Source organism: Anomaloglossus baeobatrachus, chromosome 2 (assembly GCF_048569485.1).
Source record: "Anomaloglossus baeobatrachus isolate aAnoBae1 chromosome 2, aAnoBae1.hap1, whole genome shotgun sequence".
NCBI lineage: Eukaryota > Metazoa > Chordata > Amphibia > Anura > Aromobatidae > Anomaloglossus > Anomaloglossus baeobatrachus.
Genome location: NC_134354.1, coordinates 558435906 through 558452009, shown reverse-complemented (window position 1 = coordinate 558452009; position 16104 = coordinate 558435906).

The following is a 16104-nucleotide window of genomic DNA, read 5'->3' as shown; positions in this document are numbered from 1 at the left end:
GCACGTGTGTGCCTGTTGGTGGCAGCGTACAGGTGCACTGGTGTGCGTTTTTACCAAACTATTATATAACGCACAAGTGTAGTGTATAATACACGTCAGTCAGCAGTGGCTGATAGTGTCAGAGTTCTTAATTTTTGCTCCTAAAACCTGTGTTAGGTTATTATTGCGTCCGTGCTTGGTTTTTAAAACCGCACGTGTGTGCCTGTTGGTGGCAGCGTACAGGTGCACTGGTGTGCGTTTTTACCAAACTATTATATAACGCACAAGTGTAGTGTATAATACACGTCAGTCAGCAGTGGCTGATAGTGTCAGAGTTCTTAATTTTTGCTCCTAAAACCTGTGTTAGGTTATTATTGCGTCCGTGCTTGGTTTTTAAAACCGCACGTGTGTGCCTGTTGGTGGCAGCGTACAGGTGCACTGGTGTGCGTTTTTACCAAACTATTATATAACGCACAAGTGTAGTGTATAATACACGTCAGTCAGCAGTGGCTGATAGTGTCAGAGTTCTTAATTTTTGCTCCTAAAACCTGTGTTAGGTTATTATTGCGTCCGTGCTTGGTTTTTAAAACCCCACGTGTGTGCCTGTTGGTGGCAGCGTACAGGTGCACTGGTGTGCGTTTTTACCAAACTATTATATAACGCACAAGTGTAGTGTATAATACACGTCAGTCAGCAGTGGCTGATAGTGTCAGAGTTCTTAATTTTTGCTCCTAAAACCTGTGTTAGGTTATTATTGCGTCCGTGCTTGGTTTTTAAAACCGCACGTGTGTGCCTGTTGGTGGCAGCGTACAGGTGCACTGGTGTGCGTTTTTACCAAACTATTATATAACGCACAAGTGTAGTGTATAATACACGTCAGTCAGCAGTGGCTGATAGTGTCAGAGTTCTTAATTTTTGCTCCTAAAACCTGTGTTAGGTTATTATTGCGTCCGTGCTTGGTTTTTAAAACCGCACGTGTGTGCCTGTTGGTGGCAGCGTACAGGTGCACTGGTGTGCGTTTTTACCAAACTATTATATAACGCACAAGTGTAGTGTATAATACACGTCAGTCAGCAGTGGCTGATAGTGTCAGAGTTCTTAATTTTTGCTCCTAAAACCTGTGTTAGGTTATTATTGCGTCCGTGCTTGGTTTTTAAAACCGCACGTGTGTGCCTGTTGGTGGCAGCGTACAGGTGCACTGGTGTGCGTTTTTACCAAACTATTATATAACGCACAAGTGTAGTGTATAATACACGTCAGTCAGCAGTGGCTGATAGTGTCAGAGTTCTTAATTTTTGCTCCTAAAACCTGTGTTAGGTTATTATTGCGTCCGTGCTTGGTTTTTAAAACCCCACGTGTGTGCCTGTTGGTGGCAGCGTACAGGTGCACTGGTGTGCGTTTTTACCAAACTATTATATAACGCACAAGTGTAGTGTATAATACACGTCAGTCAGCAGTGGCTGATAGTGTCAGAGTTCTTAATTTTTGCTCCTAAAACCTGTGTTAGGTTCTTAGTGCGTCCGTGCTTGCATTTAAAAACCGCACGTGTGTGCCTGTCGGTGGCAGCGTACAGGTGCACTTGTGTGCAATTTCCACAAACTTTGATATAACGCACAAGTAGTGAATATACACGTCAGCAGTGCACAGCATTGCAAAATGCGCAAGGGCATTGGCAAGGAACAAGGAAGTGGACGTGATGGTGGTGCAGGCAGAGGCCGAGGTCGTGGGCAAGCTCTAATTTCGCCACAACAAAGGGCCACATCTAGTCGCTCGCACGTCCTGTCCCAAATTCTTGGGGACCGCAGCAGTACACCGCTCTTGAACCAAGACCAGTGTCAACAGGTTGTTAGTTGGATAGCGGATAATGCTTCCAGTCAGATTGGCACCACCACAAACACTCTGTCTTCCACACGGTCAAGTGTCAGTAGCCGTGATACTGCACCGCACATTTCTGAACCTGATCCTCCTTCCTACCACCAGGCTGAGTACACGTCCTCCTCGGACATTAATGATCCCACACTTGGACACTCGGAAGAGCTGTTCACGTTTCCATTCACACATTCTGGCCTCTCGCCAGCTCATATTGAAGTGGGTCATGAGGAGATCGTCTGTACAGATGGCCAAATATTTGAGCAGCCACGTTCTCACGAAGTTGGCAACGTGTCTCAACAAGTGGTGGACGATGATGAGACACAATTGTCAGCAAGTCAGGAGGAGGAGCAGGGTGCGGAAGAGGAAGACGACGTGGTGGATGATCCAGTAACTGACCCAACCTGGCAGGAGGATATGCAGAGCGAGGACAGCAGTGCACAGGGGGAGGGAGGCGTAGCATCACAACAGGCAGTAAGAAGCAGGGTGGTGGCCCCAGGCAGAAGTCAGGCAACCGTTCCCCGGAACAACACGACGACACAAGGTGCCTGTACAAATGTTAGGTCTTCACGAGTCTGGCAGTTTTTTAAGTTGGATCCAGATGATTCAAAAAAGGCCATTTGCAACACCTGCCGTGCCAGCATCAGCAGGGGTACCAAAACTAGCAGCCTGACCACCACCAGCATGATCAGGCACATGTCAGCCAAGCACCCGACTTTGTGGGAAGTACAACAGAGTCGAGGAGCAGTGCTTGCTGATGTCACTGCTACGTCTTCGCTGGTTGTGCATGCGAGCCAATCCTCTGTCCATGCTGCCTGCGAACAAGCCTCCTCCACTCCTGCACCTGCAGTTGCCTACGCAGAAAGAACACCATCATCAAGCACGTCCTTGTCCCAGCGCAGCGTTCAGTTATCCATTCAGCAAACCTTTGAACGCAGGCGCAAATACACTGCCAACACCCCACATGCCACAGTTCTAAATGCTAACATTTCGCGACTGCTTGCGCTGGAAATGTTGCCTTTTAGGCTGGTGGAGACAGAAGCATTCCGTGACCTGATGGCGGCAGCTGTCCCACGTTACTCGGTCCCCAGCCGCCACTATTTCTCCCGGTGTGCCGTCCCCGCGTTGCATAACCACGTGTCACAAAACATCACACGTGCCCTGAACAACGCTGTTTCACCCAAGGTCCACCTAACCACAGACACGTGGACAAGTGCTTGTGGGCAAGGCCGCTACATCTCGTTGACGGCACACTGGGTTAATATTGTGGAAGCTGGGACCCAGTCTGAGCGAGGGACGGAACACGTCCTTCCCACACCAAGGTTTGCAGGCCCTACCTCAGTCAGTGTTTCACCCACACTCTACAGCTCCGGAATGTCATGCTCTTCAGCCTCCTCCTCCTCCTGCGCATCCTCATCCACTGTGCCCTCCACACCAGTCACAAGCTGGAAGCACTGCAGCACTGCCTCGGCGAAGCGGCAACAGGCTGTGCTGAAGCTAATCTGCATAGGTGACAAACCCCACAATGCAGAAGAGCTGTGGACAGCTCTGAAACAGCAGGCAGATCACTGGCTCACACCTCTGAACCTAAAGCCAGGAAAGGTCGTTTGTGACAATGGCCGGAACCTGGTGGCGGCTTTGAGGCGAGGCCAGCTGACACATGTTCCATGCGTGGCCCATGTGCTCAACCTCGTGGTTCAGCGGTTTATAAAGTCATACCCAGAGCTGTCTGATCTGCTGGTAAAAGTTCGCCGCCTGTCTGCACATTTTCGAAAGTCACCTACTGCTTCAGCCGGCCTTGCCGGCTTTCAGCGCCGTTTGCATCTTCCGGCTCACAGACTGGTGTGTGATGTCCCCACGCGTTGGAATTCAACTCTGCACATGTTGGTCAGGATATGTGAGCAGAAGAGGGCAGTTGTTGAGTACCTGCATCACCTAAGCCGTCGGGAAATGGGTCAAACTCCACACATAACACCTGAGGAGTGGAGATGGATGTCAGACCTATGTACCATCCTCCAAAACTTTGAGGACTCCACCAAGATGGTGAGTGGTGATGACGCCATTATTAGCGTCACCATACCGCTACTCTGCCTTCTAAAACGGTCCCTGCTGAAAAACAAACATGATGCATTGCAGGCGGAGCGCGATGAGTTGCAGCAAGAAACAGTAGTGGGTGTGGGTGATAACACACAGCCCAGCCTCGTCTCATCACAACGTGCAGTGGAGGACTATGACGAGGAGGAGGATGAAGACATGGAGCAACTCTCCGGCCAAATTGAGGATATGACATGCACACCAGTCATATCCTCGATTCAGCGTGGCTGGCCAGAGGACAGGGTAGATGAGGAGGAGGAGGAGGAGGAGGAGGAGGAGGACAGCATGTTCAGTCATCTTGTTGGTCAGGCTACTGAAGTCCTGGCTGTTAAGAGTCTGGCGCACATGGCTGACTTTATGGTAAGCTGCCTGTCTCGTGACCCTCGCGTTAAGAACATCTTGGCCGACAATCATTACTGGTTGGTAACACTGTTAGACCCACGCTACAAGGAGAACTTTTTGTCTCTTATTCCCGTGGAGGAGAGGTCAACCAAAATGCAGCAGTTTCGGAAGGCCATACTCACGGAAGTAGGCAAAGCATTCCCCTCACAAAACGCTAGCGGCATAGGTCAGGAATCAGTGGACAACCGAGGTGTACAGCCGAGAGAGGCACAAGTCCAATCCGCCAGAGGTAGGGGAACAGTCTTTAAGATGTGGGACAGTTTTCTCAGCCCCTCACGTACCACAGCCCCTGAGGTGCGGGGTAGTGCCACAAGAAATCCTAAGTTTGCCCAGATGCTGAAGGAGTACCTTGCAGATCGAACAACTGTACTCCGACATTCCTCTGTGCCTTACAATTATTGGGTATCCAAGCTGGACACGTGGCATGAATTGGCTCTCTACGCCTTGGAAGTCCTGGCCTGCCCTGCTGCTAGCGTTTTGTCAGAGCGTGTTTTTAGTGCCGCAGGTGGAATCATTACAGATAAACGCACCCGCCTGTCAACTGAAAATGCTGACAGGCTGACTCTGATAAAGATGAACAAGGGTTGGATTGGGCCAGACTTCACCACACCACCAGCAAATGAGAGCGGAATTTAAAGTTTGCCATGTACCTCCACTCACCCATGGGTACACTTCTCGACTTTGGATAATCGCTGGACTGCTCCTCCTTCTCCTCATGCGCCATCATGATGACCGTTACAATAGTTAGGTCTTTGTTTCAGGTATACCCCCAGTGGTAAATTTTTTCGCCCATTCTTTGCAGAATGGACATTACAACGACAGGAGACCCGCTCCTTTGCAATGGGAACAATGTTTTGAGGCCCTCATGCACGTCTCTACCCAGGGACAACGTGGAGCCTCCCAATTTTTGGCTGCCCTGCCTAAGGGCTATACTGAAATACACCCACTTCCTTAAAATGGACACTTAATGTTTTGAGGCCCTCATGCACGTCTCTACCCAGGGACAATGTGGAGCCTCCCAATTTTTGGCTGCCCTGCCTAAGGGCTATACTGAAATACACCCACTTCCTTAAAATGGACACTTAATGTTTTGAGGCCCTCATGCACGTCTCTACCCAGGGACAATGTGGAGCCTCCCAATTTTTGGCTGCCCTGCCTAAGGGCTATACTGAAATACACCCACTTCCTTAAAATGGACACTTAATGTTTTGAGGCCATCATGCACGTCTCTACCCAGGGACAATGTGGAGCCTCCCAATTTTTGGCTGCCCTGGCAAAGGGCTATACTGAAATACACCCACTTCCTTAAAATGGACACTTAATGTTTTGAGGCCCTCATGCACGTCTCTACCCAGGGACAATGTGGAGCCTCCCAATTTTTGGCTGCCCTGGCAAAGGGCTATACTGAAATAGACCCACTTCCTTACAATGGGCACTTCAGGTTTACAGGCCATAATGCACGGCTCTATCCAGGGACAATGTGGAGCCTCCCAATTTTTGGCTGCCCTGGCAAAGGGCTATACTGAAATAGACCCACTTCCTTACAATGGGCACTTCAGGTTTACAGGCCATAATGCACGGCTCTATCCAGGGACAATGTGGAGCCTCCCAATTTTTGGCTGCCCTGGCAAAGGGCTATACTGAAATAGACCCACTTCCTTACAATGGGCACTTCAGGTTTAAAGGCCATCATGCACGTCTCTATCCAGGGACAATGTGGAGCCTCCCAATTTTTGGCTGCCCTGCCTAAGGGCTATACTATAATACACCCACTTCCTGACAATGGACACTTAATGTTTTGAGGCCCTCATGCACGTCTGTATGCAGGGGCATTGGTGAACCTCACAATTTTGGACTGCCCTGGCAAAGGAAAATACTACAAAGACTCACTTCCTCAAAATGGGCACATTAGACTCAAGAGGCCTTCATGTACGTCTCTTCTCAGGGACATCGGAGTGCCACACAATGTTTTCACGTAAAATCTTTCATGTATTAATCTCAAAAAGTAACATACACCAGATCTATCTCACTATTGGGTATGTGCCCTTAACATTTCCGCCATGAAAAAATCATTTTGGGGTCATTTTGGAAGGTTTTCTGGTGAGTCCGTAAAAATGGCGTAAAACGCGGACAAAATTGTTCACAGCTGTGACTTTTGAGTGATAAATGCTTCAAGGGGTCTTCCCCATGCTGTTGCCATGTCATTTGAGCACTCTTCTGAGACTTTTGTGCCATTTTTAGGGTTTCTCCATGCTGCCGGGAGGTCATTTCACAAAAATACTCGGGTCTCCCATAGGATAACATTGGGCTCGTTGCTCGGGCCGAGTACACGAGTATCTTGGGAGGCTCGGCCCGAGCTTCGAGCACCCGAGCTTTTTAGTACTCGCTCATCACTAATTATAAGTTGATTCGCTCATCTAAGACACTGAGGAAACTGTCTGCATGTGGATTCAACATCTGTCTGTGTCTGCATCAGTAAAATCTACTTAACAATCATCCTCCTTGCTTATATATCCAGTGTCTGATAGATGACATTTATTGATACCATGCCAACCTACAAAAGTTCTGCACCATAGATAAATAAAGCTCCAATACAACAATATATACAACCAAGACTAATTATTCCAAAATGGCCAAAAATTAGAATTAAGCCCAATTGGAAAATTAAAAAAGAAGGGGCACTAAAATATAAGGTTATATAGTTTATATAGGCGGCTGTACTAAAGAAACCTCTCATCTAAGCATGCAAGAAAAACATATAGCAGACAGCAACAGTCTATTTTTTGTGTAATTTAGGTTGTTGCCCTCTTCTATAGATGACAATTGGAACAGTAGGATCATACAGGATGAAAGTCATTGGATCTTGTCATCTGTTCAACCTATGGGCCTACATGAGAAATTTACATTTGACTGTTTCTTTTGACCCCTGTAGCAATTAGCACTTCATATCTATCTACTCATAATGTAGTTTATTGACCTCTCCTATACTCCATTTGCCTTATTTTAGGTTAATAGTCAGCTTTACCCTATTTATCGATCCATAAATAGGGATTAAGGGTATTTAAATTTTTGAAAACAGAAGTATTTTATCTGTCATTAAACAGGTCAGCAAGAGTGGTTTTTATATACCGTAGGTCAGTCGGGCAACTCAGTAAAAATATCTAAAAATTTCCATCATGCACAGTTTGTTTACAAACACTGACATCATAGGCCCAACAAGCCACAGCTTTCTTACAGGTCAAATTAAATTAATTTGGTCATTTGGACCTTCCTAAACATTCTACAGAACTTTTAGGATTTTGACCAGGGCTGAGTAAAGTGCAGCGCGTGGGCTACATCTGGCCCTCTGGCTATTCCAGCACAGCCCACTGACTGAGACAGCCAAAGGGCTGAAAACAGAGGGCCACACTATGTCCTCCACTTGCTATTGCTGCTGTTCATTGTCTCTGCTATTTGCATCTACAGGATGCAGACAGCGGTGAATATGTTGGTGATTAATGGTGCCTGAGCCATTTTCTTCCACCAAACAGTGTGAGACACAGCAGACGCGATGATGTCATATCATCATGTGTCCTATGTGAAGCATCAGTGCGCAGGAGCCTGGAGGGAAATGGAGTGAGGTGAGTATGTGGTGTTTTTTTCCCAATTGTATCGGAGGTTTGTATGAGGCTATGTGTGGCTCATAGTGTACACTGTGTGCAGAATTATTAGGCAAGTTGTATTTTAGAGGATTTTTTTTATTATTGATCAACAACTATGTTCTTAATCAACCCAAAAGACTCATAAATATCAAAGCTTAATATTTTTGGAAGTTGGAGTGGTTTAGTTTTAGATTTGGCTATCTTAGGAGGATATCTGTTTGTGTAGGTAGCTATTACTGTGCAGAATTATTAGGCAACTTAATAAAAAACAAATATATTTCCATCTCACTTGTTTATTTTCACCAGGTAAACCAATATAACTGCACAAAATTTAGAAATAAACATTTCTGACATGCAAAACCAAAACCCAAAAAAAAGAGTGACCAATATAGCCACCTTTATTTATGATGACGCTCAAAAGCCTACCATCCATAGATTCTTTCAGTTGCTTGATCTGTTTACGATCAACATTGCGTGCAGCAGCCACCACAGCTTCCTAGACACTGTTCTGAGAGGTGTACTGTTTTCCCTCCCTGTAGATCTTACATTTTATGAGGGACCACAGGTTCTCTATGGGGTTCAGATCAGGTGAAGAAAGGGGCCATGTCATTATTTTTTCATCTTTTAGACCTTTACTGGCCAGCCATGCTGTGGAGTAGTTGGATGCATGTGATCGAGCATTGTCCTGCATGAAAATCATGCTTTTCTTGAACGGTACGACTTCTTCCTGTACCACTGCTTGAAGAAGTTGTCTTCCAGAAACTGGCAGTAGGTCTGGGAGTTGAGCTTCACTCCATCTTCAACCCAAAAAGGTCCCACAAGTTCATCTTTGATGATACCACTGCATACCAGTACCCCACCTCCACCTTGCTGGCGTTTGAGTCGGAGTGGAGCTCTCTGCCCCTTACTGATCCAGTCTCTGGCCCATCAAGAGTCACTATCATTTCATCAGTCCATAAAACCTTTGAAAAATCAGTCTTAAGATGTTTCTTGGCCTAGTCAAGACGTTATATCTTATGTTTCTTGTTCAAAGGTGGTCGTTTTTCAGCCTTCATTACCTTGGCCTTATCCCTGGGTATGGCACACCTTGTGCTTTTTGATACTGCAATAACGTTGCAGCTCTGAAATATGGCCAAACTGGTGGCAAATGGCATCTTGGCAGCTTCACGCTTGATTTTCCTCAATTCATGGGCAGTTATTTTGCGCCTTTTTTGCCCAACATGCTTCTTGCGACCCTGTTAGCTATTTGCCATGAAATGCTTGACTGTTCGGTGATCAAGCTTCAAAAATTTGGCAATTTCAAGACTGCTGCATCCCTGTGCAAGACATCTCACAATTTTGGGCTTTTCAGAGCCCATCAAATCTCTGTTCTGACCCATTTTGCCAAAGGAAAGGAAGTTGCCTAATAATTAAGCACACCTTATATAGGGTGTTGATGTCATTACACCACACCTTTCCTCATTGCAGAGATGCACATCACCTGATTTACTTAATTGGTGGTTGGCTCTCAAGCCTATACAGCTTGGAGTAGGACAACATGTATAAAAATTATCATGTGATCAAAATACTCATTTGCCTAATAATTCTGCACACAGTGTATATAGGAGGATATGTGGAGGCTCAGAAATCTATATAGAAGGCTATGTAGGAGGGTCATGAAGTGGATAGGAGGCAATATGGGGACTGATGCTGTATATATGAGGCTAAGAGGGGCTAATTCTGTATTTATGAGGTAAAGTGGGGCTCATATTGTATATAGGAGGCTTTGTGGGGGCTGAAGTTTATAAGAGGCTATGTGGGGAATTTTGCTGTATTTAGTAGACTATGTGGGTTCATAATATACATAGGAGGCAATGGGGGTCTCATAATGCATAAAGGTGGCTATGAGTATCTGGGGCTCAAATTATATAAAAGGCTATGTGGAGCTCAGAGATGTTTATAGGAGGTTATGTCTGGGTTAGGAAATGTATATTGGAGACTATGTGGGGGCTCATAAAGAATATAAGAGTCTATATGAGGGTTCATGCTGTATTTAGGAGTAGAGATGAGCGAACTGGCCGTGGTTCGGCTCGAGTTCGGTTCGCCGAACGGAGGTCTCGTTCGAGTTCGGTTCGTCGAACGTTCGACGAACCAAACTCGAACCTATAGGATATAATGGGAGGCAATCACAAATACATAAAAATGCATGATAAATGTACACAAACAGTTAATAAACATTGCCATAACACTTACCGGTCCCCGCGATCCCTCCTGCACTCTGTCTCCTGCCGCTATTCCATCCGATGATCGCAGAATCCTCCCGGTGACCAGCACTGCCAGCAGTGATGCAGGACCTATCGTGACGTCAAAATAGCCATGTGACCAGTCACGTGGCTATTATCTCATTGGCTACAGACTGGTCACATGACTATGACGCGTCATGTAGGACCTGCGAGTGCATCTCTCTGGTACACGGTGCACATTTGTGTATCGCCGTGTACCGGCGAGATGCTCTAGCACACGGTCGACTCCCCGTTCCGTTAGGGACCGGCTGACACAGCCGGTTATTAACGGAGATCACCGTTGCCATAGAAACGCAGTTAGCGGTGACGTCACCGCTAACCGCGGCTCTGGGAGCACCGTTGCTATGGTAACGCGTCTGTCAGCGTTACCGCTGACAGCCAGCAGTACTGATCACTCACGGAGTGAAGGCTGCACGCTGCTTCCCGTGCAGCCTTCACGGAGTGAAGGCTGCACGGGGAGCAGCAGCGTCTTCCCCCATCCAGCAGTGATGGAGCAGAGCTGCATTTGTTGAACGAGAAAGACAGAAGACCATGGATCGTGGAGGGCTGACAGGGGGTAATAAAGATGAAGTCTCTAATGTGTCTGTGTATTTATTTCTATTAAAGTATTTTTTCTCTGTGTGGTGTCTTTTTTTTAACCCTTTATTGGAGATTCTTAATGGCCGAGTCAAACGTGCCTGACATTAAGAATCTCTGGCTTAATACTAGCTAGTAAAACAAAGCTAGTATTAACTCATTATTACCCAACAAGCCACCCGGCTTCAGGGCTGTTGGAAAGCGCCATTTTCTGGGGCGGCTGCGGACTGCAATTCGCAGCAGAGGCGCCCAGAAACCTCGGGCTAACCTGTGCTGCGGATTCCAATCCCCAGCTGCCTAGTTGTACCCGGCTGGACACAAAAATGGGGCGAAGCCCACGTCATTTGTTTTTTAATTATTTCATGAAATAAGTGAAATAATTAAAAAAAACGGGCTTCCCTATATTTTTGGTTCCCAGCCGGGTACAAATAGGCAACTGGGGGTTGGAGGCAGCCCGTGGCTGCCTGCTGTACCTGGCTAGCATACAAAAATATGGCGAAGCCCACGTCATTTTTTTGGTGGGCAAAAAAGTCTGCATACAGTCCTGGATGGAGTATGCTGAGCCTTGTAGTTCTGCAGCTGCTGTCTGCTCTTCTCCATACAGACAGACAGCAGCTGCAGAACTACAAGGCTCAGCATACTCCATCCAGGACTGTATGCAGAAGTTTTTTGCCCCCTGAAAAAATTATGTGGGCTTCGCCATATTTTTGTATGCTAGCCAGGTACAGCAGGCAGTTACGGCTGCCCCCAACCCCCAGTTGCCTATTTGTTCCCGGCTGGGAACCAAAAATAAAGGGAAGCCTTTTTTTATTATTTCACGAATTTCATGAAATAATTAGAAAACAAATGACGTAGGCTTCGCCCCATTTTTGTGTCCAGCCAGGTACAACTAGGCAGCTGGGGATTGGAATCCGCAGCACAGGTTGGCCTGAGCTTTCTGGGCCCCACTGCTGCGAATTGCAGTCTGCAGCCGCCTCAGAAAATGGCACTTTCATAGAAGCGCCATCTTCTGGCGCTTTATCCAACTCTTCCAGCACCTGCCTGCTATACCTGGATAGCATACAAAAATATGGCGAAGCTCACGTCCTTTTTTTGTAGTTTTTTGGCAAAAAAACTAAAAAATGCTTCCCTGGATTTTCCATTGCCAGTGAAGGTAACTCCAGCAGTGGGGGTTAGCAGCCAGTAGCTGCTTAGATTACCCTTAGCTAGCAATACAAAAAAATGCAGAGGGAGCCCATATATATTTTTTTTAATTATTTATTTAAATAACTAAAAACAAAATGGGCTTCCCTGTATTTTGATTGCTGGACATCACAGTGCTGTAAAAATAAATCTTTAAAAAAAATGACGTAGCACTCCGCGGTATTTTTGATTCTCAGCGCAGATAAAGCAGACAGCTATGGGTTGCCACCCCCATCTGCCTGCCGTTACCTTGGTTGGCAATCAAAATACAGGGAAGCCCATTAATTTTTTCTATTTAAAAAATAGTTAAAAAAAATGACGTTGGGTCGCCCCATTTTTGATAGCCAGCTAGGGTAAAGCAGACGGCTGTAGCCTGAAAACCACAGCTGGCAGCTTTACCGTGGTTGGGGATCCAATGTGGAGGTCCCCCCAAGCTCTTTTTTTATAATTATTTTATAAATATTAATAGTTACACAATAAAAGTAGGGTCCCCCCCAAATTGGATCACCAGCCAAGGTAAAGCGGACAGCTGTGGTCTGGTATTCTCAGGGTGGGAAGGTCCATAGTTATTGGACCTTCACAGCCTAAAAATAGCAGGCCGCAGGCACCCCAGACGTGGCGCATCCACTAGATGCGCCAATCCTGGCGCTTCACCCCAGCTCATCGTGTGCCCTGGTGCAGTGGCAAACGGGGTAATAAATCGGGTTGATACTAGCTGTAAAGTAACCTGAGATCAAGCCCAGCAGTTTGTGATGTCATGGCGTCTATTAGATACCCAAGATCATAAACTGTCAGTACTAACAAAAACAAAAATTGACAAAAGAAATTTATTTGAAAAAACAGTCCCCAAAACATTTCCTCTTTCACCAATTTATTGTAAGAAAAAAAATAAAGGGGTCCCAGACGACTCTGGACCGTCTAGAATATGGGGGGGAGACACTCAGGGAACGTATCCCCCATTTTCTAGGAGTGCGGACCCTTCATGTGAGGAGTGTGGGTGCAATGAATCTGCACTCACTCTCCCCGGGTCCACAGCAGCAGAGTCCATGTCGTAATGGTTGCTACCAAAGCTGCAATGCCCTGCTCATGAGGTAAGGGCATGCCTAATCAGGAGAACTATTCTACATTTCCAAATATTGGTATTTGCTGATATTATTGCTATTCCACCTACTATATATTGGGGATAGGATCTTGGAGATGGAATACCCCTTTAAGTCCAGTTATCCAGCTGAATGAATACTTAACAACAGAGCTCGCTATTTAGATGTGTTTTCTTGTGGCGTATAACGGACTCTCATGTTTGGTAGTCGTTCAGCAGGGAAACTATAAAAGCAAATCCCTCCATTTGGAAATGTAGTATATAGCTCTCCTGATCAATTATGTTCCTTACCTCATGAGCAGGGCATTGCAGTAATAATAATAATTTATTCATTTGCATAGCGTTATTAATTCCATAGTGCTGTATGTCTTTGGAGTGTGGGAGGAAACCCACGCAAACACGGGGAGAACATACAAACTCCTTGCAGATGGTGTCCTTGGTGAGAATTGAACCCAGGACCTCAGCGCTGCAAGACTGCAGTGCTAACCACTGAGCCACCGTGCCGCCCATTTAGCTTACAGATGCATAACCACCACTCACTGTGTCTGAACACAGGAAGCTGAGCTGACAGCCGCTCTGTGCATGCGGCAGCGTCTATTGTGAAGGAGAGGGCCGTGGGGGGGGGATCAACGCTGCACAGGTACTGTGGGACACCGGGGAACACCGGTGGGGTTATAGGGGGTGACCTGGCAGGGCCTGGGGAGGAGTTTTCTGTCGCATGTGTCATGGCACATGCGACAGAAATCAGAGGAGTAGGGTGAATGCGGCCGGTGCGCTGCTGTGCACGCGGCCATCTTGGATTTCTGGGAGGGCATCGGGGGGGCACTTTGGCGACACCGGGGGACCGGAGGGGACCGGGAAGGAGATTTATCATGTTTGTTCATGCCAGATGGGAGATAAATAATTTTTTACCGGCGCTGTCATTTACTGTAACGTGATCATCGGTGTACGGTGTATACCTGTGATCACGTGAGCAGGGACCGGAAAAACCGTCCTGAATCATGATCTCCAGGGTCTCAGCTAGCCCTGAAACCCCGGAGATTTTCTGACGCTGGGGGGCGTTATTCACTTATTTCTGCCTGCTGTTTATAAACGGCAGATCAGAATAGGGCCTCTTCTCCACTAGCGTTTTTGTCCTGCAAATTCCCTCGGATTGAGAAACGGTTTGCAATCTTGCAAATGGTTTCTAATGATGCTGTCTCCATTTCCCCTTTTTTTCCAGACGATACACAGACTGTCTTTGAAATCGCAGCATGCTGCGATTTGATGCGATTCTCAGCTCTCTCACCCCCATGCAAGTCAGAATCCGGGTGGCATGCGCATGTCACACGGATCCTGACACTTGCATACCGCGTCAGACTGGCTACCGGAGGAATCTCCTGTAAAACCAGTCCTGGCCGCGGTTACCTGCACTGAACCCCGGAGCTGTCCCCTGAGCTCCAGAGTGCAGCCTGAACAGCGAGTGCCGAGTGATGGATTCCCCGGCGATTGCTGTTCAGGTCAGCACAGCTGCAAACAAATCAGGCAGACGCTGGAGCTCAGATTACAGCTCTGGAGCTGAGTGCAGGTAACCGTGGCCAGGACTGGTTTTACAGGAGATTTCTCCTGTAGCCAGCCCTACACTGCTTACCTAAAAACTCACATAGCACCCGCATGACGCTCACATGTCATACGGATGCTATGTGAGAAAAAAAAACACACACCGTACGCAGATCACACGCAGATCATACACAGGATACTCGACTCACATTTTGAGCCTAGTATCGCTGTGTTTTTTTACACGCCAGTGGAGAAGAGGCCTAAGGCCCCTTCTCCATTAGCGTTAAAAAAATCGCAGCGAGTATGGGATGCATATGTGAGTCGAGTATCCTGCGTGTGTCCTGCGTGTGATCTGCGTGTGGTGTGTGTTTTTTTCCTCACATAGCATCCGTATGACATGTGAGCGTCATGCGGGTGCTATGTGAGTTTTTAGGTAAGCAGTGTAGGGCTGGCTACGGGAAAAATCTCCTGTAAAACAAGTCCTGGCCGCGGTCACCTGCACTGAGCTCTGGAGCCGTTACCTGAGCTCCAGCGTCTGCCTGATCTGTCTGCAGCTGTGCTGACCTGACCAGCAGTCGCCGGGGAATCAATCACTCGGCGTTCGCTGTTCAGGCTGCACTCTGGAGCTCGGGGGACAGCTCGGGGTTCAGTGCAGGTAACCGCGGCCAGGACTGGTTTTACAGGAGATTTCTCCGGTAGCCAGGCTGACCCGGTATGCAAGTGTCAGGATCCGTGTGACATGCGCATGCCACCCGGATCCTGACTTTTCTCTCACCCCCATAGGATTGCATGGGGGTGAGAGAGCTGAGAATCGCAGCAAATCGCAGCATGCTGCGATTTCAAGGAGAGCCCGTGTATCGTCAGAACAAGACGGGGAAATGGAGACAGCCTCATAGGAAACCATTTGCAAGATTGCAATCCGTTTCTCAAGGCGAGGAAATATGCAGGACAAAAACGCTAATGGAGAAGGGGCCTAAGGCCTCTTCTCCACTAGCGTTTTTGTCCTGCAAATTCCCTCGCATTGAGAAACGGATTGCAATCTTGCAAATGGTTTCCTATGAGGCTGTCTCCATTTCCCCGTTTTTTAAGGACTCTACACAGGCTCTCCATGAAATCGCAGCATGCTGCGATTTGATGCGATTCTCAGCTCTGTCACCCTCATGCAAGTCAGAATCCGGGTGGCATGCGCATGTCACACGGATCCTAACACTTGCATACCGGGTCAGACTGGCTACCGGAGAAATCTCCTGTAAAACCAGTCCTGACCGCTGTTACCTGCACTGAACCCCGGAGCTGTCACCTGAGCTCCAGAGTGCAGCCTGAACAGCGAGCGCCGAGTGATAGATTCCCCGGCGATTGCTGTTCAGGTCAGCACAGCTGCAGACAGATCAGGCAGACGCTGGAGCTCAGATTACAGCTCTGGAGCTGAGTGCAGGTAACC